We start from the raw sequence: 6,652 nt of genomic DNA on the forward strand, positions 1-6,652 counted from the left end.
TCAGGGGCTCCAGGAGTGTTACTGTTCCTTTGCAAGGGGAACCTCTTCCAGGGCTATTTCCCTGCCTGGGCGAGGCAGAGCCTTTTCGCAGTGCTTTGAGCTGCCTGGAAATGGATCAAGACGCCAGCACAGGGCAAAGGAAGCAAAAGTGTGTGTGACTTTCAGTTCCCCCACCCCATTCGCATTGAGATAAATCTGCAGATAAGAAAATCTGTGGATAAATAGGCTGCACCTGTATATGCATACAAAACAACAACAACTTTTTAGACCTAGCCCATAAATACAGAGTTGCACAAACAAATTTTTATTACTCAGAAAGATGGAATTACAGTACAAGTTGCAATAATGTATAAATGATAACTACTAATCTGCCAGAGAGATACAGGTATCTGAATCAGTCTGAATCTGATAGCTAAATCTGCGGATATGACGGGATACCCCCACCCTCTGGAGGCAAGGGGAGCTGAGGTCCCCTTTCCTCAGGAGTTTTGAGCCCCACAGAGGCCGTGCGTGTGCACGTGTGGCCTCTGCAGGCCTCAAAATGATTCTTAGAGTGAAAAAAGCAACTTCCAGTTTTTTGTAAAATTTCCCTAGGCCACCTAATGCCATATAAGGCATTAAATGCTGTACGAGGCATTAAAAACATCACTTCAAGTTTTTCAAAAAGAATCAGAAGTCGCTCTTTTTCACTCCCAACAGTCATTCTGAGGCCTGTACAGGCCACAGGCGGACGTGCACAGCTCTGTGGGGCTCAGAACACCGTCTGGAGACAGGGGGACCAGAGCTCCCCTTGCCTCCACAGGGGGCACACGGAGGGGCCCATAAACAGATAAGAGAAACCACAGATACGGGATCTACAGGTACAGGGGCCCCCCTGGTAATCACAATTTCCCTATTTCTCCTATGGACATTATCAATCTATGTATCCATCTTAGCAATCTCTAAAATTTTGGTTTCAGGCACAAGAGCTTTCTTCCACTGTCTCACTAGAATACTCTTTGCAGCAACCAATACATACAATATCCAAAGTCTTCCACCCAATAGTATAATTTATTACAACTGTCTTTCTTGTAACTCATGTGGTATATACTCTGTGCACGCATTCTTGAAATTCTAAATGAATTCAGTGGAACTTAACATTAGGCTGTAGCAGTGGCATAGCTAAGGGGGTGCAAGGGGTAGCAGTTGTACCCCTTGTACCCATCAAGCTTTAGGGGGGCAACAAGCTGAGCTTGACACTAGTGACCAAAACTGTGAAAATCTTGGTATGTATGAATAATACCATCATGTTATATAGCATTGGAAAGGTAATTTAATGCAGAATGCAATGAAACAAACTGCATTGGAATATCTGTATTCTATCTAAAGTTATGGCCAATTAAGCAGAAAATGAAAACACAACTGCCTTATGGAACAAAAAGTAGGTTTTCTTAACTCAAAACCGACCTATGAGACTGATTGTTCTGAGAGCCAGCGACATATTGTCATGTTATTGACATGTTGCAATGACATGTTATCATGATACAGCATGAAACCAATAAGGTGTTAATATCAGTTAGCTCTCATTTCCATTTACCATAATATTGGGTAAAAGGCGCTTTTAAAAGGCACCACTTTCAAGTGGTGCTCCTCTTATATTTAGCAAGGGAAAAATAACCATCCCTCTTCACCGCAGCACAGTGGCTTGAACATATCAGGGTAAAACTTATTTATTTACTTAATTAATCTGAATTTGTCTGGGTGGGGCTTCAAATCTTCTTTAACCCCAGGTAGCAGATAGATGCCTTAGCTATGCCACTGACTGAGGGGAGGCAGCAGAGCAATTAGGTGGCAAGCTGCTGGGGTGAGGAGATGGGTTCCTCCCAATTTTTACTTTTTTAAAAGCCCGGATGTGACATCACTTCCGGTTGTGATATCACTTCTGGGGCAACATTTTAAGCTTGGCGCCGGGCTACACGATCATTAGCTACGCCACTGGGCTGTAGGTTTACAAGGAAGAAAGTTCCATTGAATTCAGTGAGCCATTTCTGAGTCTTCAGGCTTAGAATCAAGACAGAAAAGGTTGTTCACGACAAGTGTTAGTTAAAGGGTTTGATGGCAAGCATATCCTGCAGAACGTTGAAATGTTGAAAACTGAGCTTCAGTGTATACATTTCTCAGTCATTGGAGAAAACATTGTTACACTTTAGAGTCCAAAAATCCCTATATTTTTAGTACAGCATACAGATCTAGCTTCCAAATCTTTTACAGAATTAAAATTTACATGTCAGACCATAATAAATATCTATTCTGAATGCTTTACCCATGTTTAAACTGCTTTTCTCCTGTGTTTTGTTTTTCACCCCGTTTTAAAGATTGTATGCCTCCAACATTCAAACATCTTTGCAATTAAAAAGCAGATGAACCAGAATTTTTGCTTATTTTTAATTTAGATCGAGCCCCCTCTCTAGATGCCCAAGCAGCATGTGCAGCCTAAAGAACCATGCCCCAGCTGAGGCTTCCCATCATGACCTGCCGTCGCAGCCACCATCCCATTTTTGCTTTGCTTACCATGCAGTCTGAGGAAAAGTATGAGAGAACTCAAAAGTTTGCTTAAGGTTTTGCATTTTTGTAAGAGTTGTAATAAAGGTATTATCTGATTGTGTCATTCCCAAATGGTGAATGTGAATCACATGAGCCTTCTGAGGGGAGCACAACCCTGTCCAGGACAGGCTGAACTCCACTTCCTTCATCAACTGAACTGCATGTTTCTGACTACAGACCCAGGCTCTCAAGTGAAGTATTTTGAGTGCTGGGTGATAACCAGGAGGTGTAGTGAGGAGGAAACACTGCTTGAATTATTCCAGCCCCTTCTTCTCCAGGCAACTATCTTTCTTTTGCCAGGGCCTAATCCTATCCAGTTTTCCAGTGCTGGTGCCGGTGCAGCTGTGCCAGTGGGGCATTGCACTGCATCCTATGGTGGGGAGGCAGTCACAGAGGTCTCCTCAGAGTAAGAGAACATTTGTTCTCTTACCTCAGGGCGGCATTGCGGCTGCACCAGTGCTGGAAAGTTGGATAGGACTGGGCCCCCAGGTTCTTGAATGGAGAAGCCCGAGCATGACAAAACCCATGACATTATCCCTCTTCAGACATTCACACTCTGTAGATTGCATTGCTTAGCTTTGTCCCCCACCAATAACTTACGTGAGTTAATAACACTTCAAGTGCATACAGGATTTGTCTGCAGAGGCAAACACTGAATGAAGAAAGTTTTCTATCCATGTTCTCACTCTGTCCCTTCTGGAACGTCATTCACAGAGAGTGGTGTGATTTCAGGGGCCTCTTGTGTGTTTGTTCTTCATGGAGAATGAACAGCATTTGTTCTCTATGGGGACAGCATTTGTTCTCTGTGGGGGACTTCTCCCACAACAGGCTCAGGTGAGGTAGCTGAGAAATTTACCTAGAGGCATGTGTTACTATCTAGACCAGGGATTGGCAATCTACGGCCCATGGGCCAAAAGTGGCAAGCCACCCAAGGTCATCCAGCCCACACAGAGCTTGGCTTGGTAGGCTGCACCTCCTGCTGAATTTGCCATGTGCCTGACTGAGGACATCTATGTGGCACAGGACTCCATGAGCCTGAGCAGGCGGCTCTGCTGTTGTCTGGCTTGCAGCAAATTCAGCTGGAGGCAAAGCTCCAGGCTTTTGGGAGCTCAGCAACTCAGAAGTTCAGCAATGATGTGATGACATCATAACAGAACATCCAGCCCCTTTGCTGAAAAGGTTGCCAGCCCTTGATCTAGCTATCCACTTTCCCATTAACTGTCTGAAAGATAGTATGTAGCTTGTATTGTGTTAAGGCTACAAGTGCATGCAAATATATCTGGGAATAAGTCCTACTAAACACAGTGGGGCTGATGTCTGAGGGCCCAATCCTATCATATCTTCCAGTGCTGGTGCAGCCATGCCAATGGGGCATGCACTGCATCCTGTGGTGGGGAGCCAGTCACAGAGGCCTCCTCAAGGTATGGCAACATTTGTTCCCTAACCTCAGTGCTGCATTGTGGCTACAATGGAGCTGGAAAGTTGGATAGGATTGGGCCCTGAGTACACTAGCACTAACAGCACAATCCTATAGAAGCCTACTCAGAAATATGGTCCATTAAATTCAGTGGGACTTACTCCCAAATAAGAGAGTATAGAATACACATTTTATGCCTAATACGCATTTTATATTTATCTGAGATATTTTTAAACTAAATTTTTCAATTATTATTATTAACAACAGTATTTATATACTACTTTTCAACAAAAACGTTCACAAAGCAGTTTACAGAGAAAAATCAAATAACTAATAACTCCCTGTCCCAAAAGGGCTCACAATCTAAAAAGATGCAAAAGAACACCAGCAGTCACAAGAAAAGTGAAGCAGGTCAGTTATTCTCCCCCTGCTAAAAAGAGGAGCACCCACAGCCAAAAATGCCTCTTACCCAGTTGGTTGGCAACCTTCAGTCTCGAAAGACTATGGTATAAGCCTACAGCACCCGGTATTCCCAGGCAGTCTCCCATCCAAGTACTAACCAGGCCTGACCTTGCTTAGCTTCCAAGATCAGATGAGATCAGGCATGTGCAGGGTAACAGTTGCTGCCTTACCCAGTTAGTAGGGGTTTATACACTTGCTTGAACCTATTATAACCTATTCCAAGAGTTTGGGAATGAAATGAGCTAGATCTTTAAATGAGGTACAGAAGCTCCCTACTTAAGACCATTCAGCTTAAGAACTTCCAAGATACAAACATGCCTGGCAGGTTTCCAGAATTTCTGAACATCCCCCATCTTACTCCAGCCACTCCAGCAAGTCCTGTTAGCCCACTTTTCAAGGTAAGACCACACAGTACAGAGAACTGTACTGTAAATACATTTTCTGTCATATTTCACAACATGTTTGCTACTGATAATGATGATGTTGGACTTAAGATCAAAGCAACTTACAAACAGATCCCTGGAGCCTAACCTGTTCTTAAGAAGAGGAGCTTCTGTATAAATATGCTCCGAGTAGGAATAAAAGGCAGGAGAGCACTCTAATGAAGAAATTTCAAGCTGTTGTTCTGTTATTGTAGTGTCTTACACCCAATTCCATCCACACTTTGCAGGGAGTAAGCCCCATTGTTGTTGGCAACCTTCAGTCTCGAGAGACTATGGTATCGCGCTCTGAAAGGTGGTTTTGGAACATCGTCTAGTGTGGCTGAAAAGGCCAATTTGGAAGTGACAATCCCTTCCACAACGGGAGCAAGTGCAGTCTGTCCCTGGTCTGTCTCCCTGGCTATGGGCCTTCCTTCTTTGCCTCTTAGCCTCAGACTGTTGGCCAAGTGTCTCTTCAAACTGGGAAAGGCCATGTTGGACAGCCTGCCTCCAAGCAGGCCGCTCAGAGGCCAGGGTTTCTCAGGTCTTCAGATCCCTCTTGCAGATGTCCTTGTATCACAGCTGTGGTCTACCTGTAGGGTGCTTTCCTTGCACGAGTTCTCCATAGAGGAGATCCTTTGGGATCCGCCCATCATCCATTCTCACAACATGACCGAGCCAATGCAGGCGGGATTCCAGCACGTTCCAGGACTGTGTTGTTAGGAACTTTGTCCTGCCAGGTGATGCCGAGAATGCGTCGGAGGCAGCGCACGTGGAAAGCGTTCAGTTTCCTCTCCTGTTGTGAGCGAAGAGTCCATGACTCGCTGCAGTACAGAAGTGTACTCAGGACGCAAGCTCTGTAGACCTGGATCTTGGTATGTTCCGTCAGCTTCTTGTTGGACCAGACTCTCTTTGTGAGTCTGGAAAACGTGGTAGCTGCTTTACTGATGCGTTTGTTTAGTTTGGTATCGAGAGAAAGAGTGTCAGAGATCGTTGAGCCAAGGTACACAAAGTCATGGACAACCTCCAGTTCATGCGCAGAGATTGTAATGCAGGGAGGTGAGTCCACATCCTGAACCATGACCTGTGTTTTCTTCAGGCTGATCGTCAGTCCAAAATCTTGGCAGGCCTTGCTAAAACGATCCATGAGCTGCTGGAGATCTTTGGCAGAGTGGGAAGTGACAGCTGCATCGTCAGCAAAGAGGAAGTCACGCAGACATTTCAGCTGGACTTTGGACTTTGCTCTCAGTCTGGAGAGGTGAAGAGCTTTCCATCTGATCTGGTCCGGACATAGATGCCTTCTGTTGCGGTTCCAAAGGCATGCTTCAGCAGGACAGCGAAGAAGCCCCATTGACACTAACAGGATTTACTTCTGAGTACACATGCACAAGATTGGGCTGTCAGGGCTCAGTCCTATCCAACTTTCCAGCACTGATAAAGCTGTGCCAGCAGGGTGTGTGCTACATCCTGAGGTGGGGGAGGCAGTCATGGAGGCCTCCTCAAGGCAAGAGTAAGTTTGTTCCCTTACCTCAAGGCTGCATTGCAACTGCATCAGTGCTGGAAAGTTTGATAGAGCTAGGCCCTTAGTGGGGCAAAGCTATGGAAGTGTAATGGCAAGCTCCTGAACTGTGATACTGTAAGCCCACTGTTCCACTATATCCTCATCCACACTTCCTCTTCCATTTTGACCTCCTTTTGAAATACAGCATGCTGAAGAGAAGGGAATAGCTTCTTCAGATGCTGCTTCTGGGCTACATAGCAGAGGAAGAAG

The sequence above is a fragment of the Tiliqua scincoides genome, chromosome 1 (assembly GCF_035046505.1).
Source record: "Tiliqua scincoides isolate rTilSci1 chromosome 1, rTilSci1.hap2, whole genome shotgun sequence".
NCBI classification, from domain to species: domain Eukaryota; kingdom Metazoa; phylum Chordata; class Lepidosauria; order Squamata; family Scincidae; genus Tiliqua; species Tiliqua scincoides.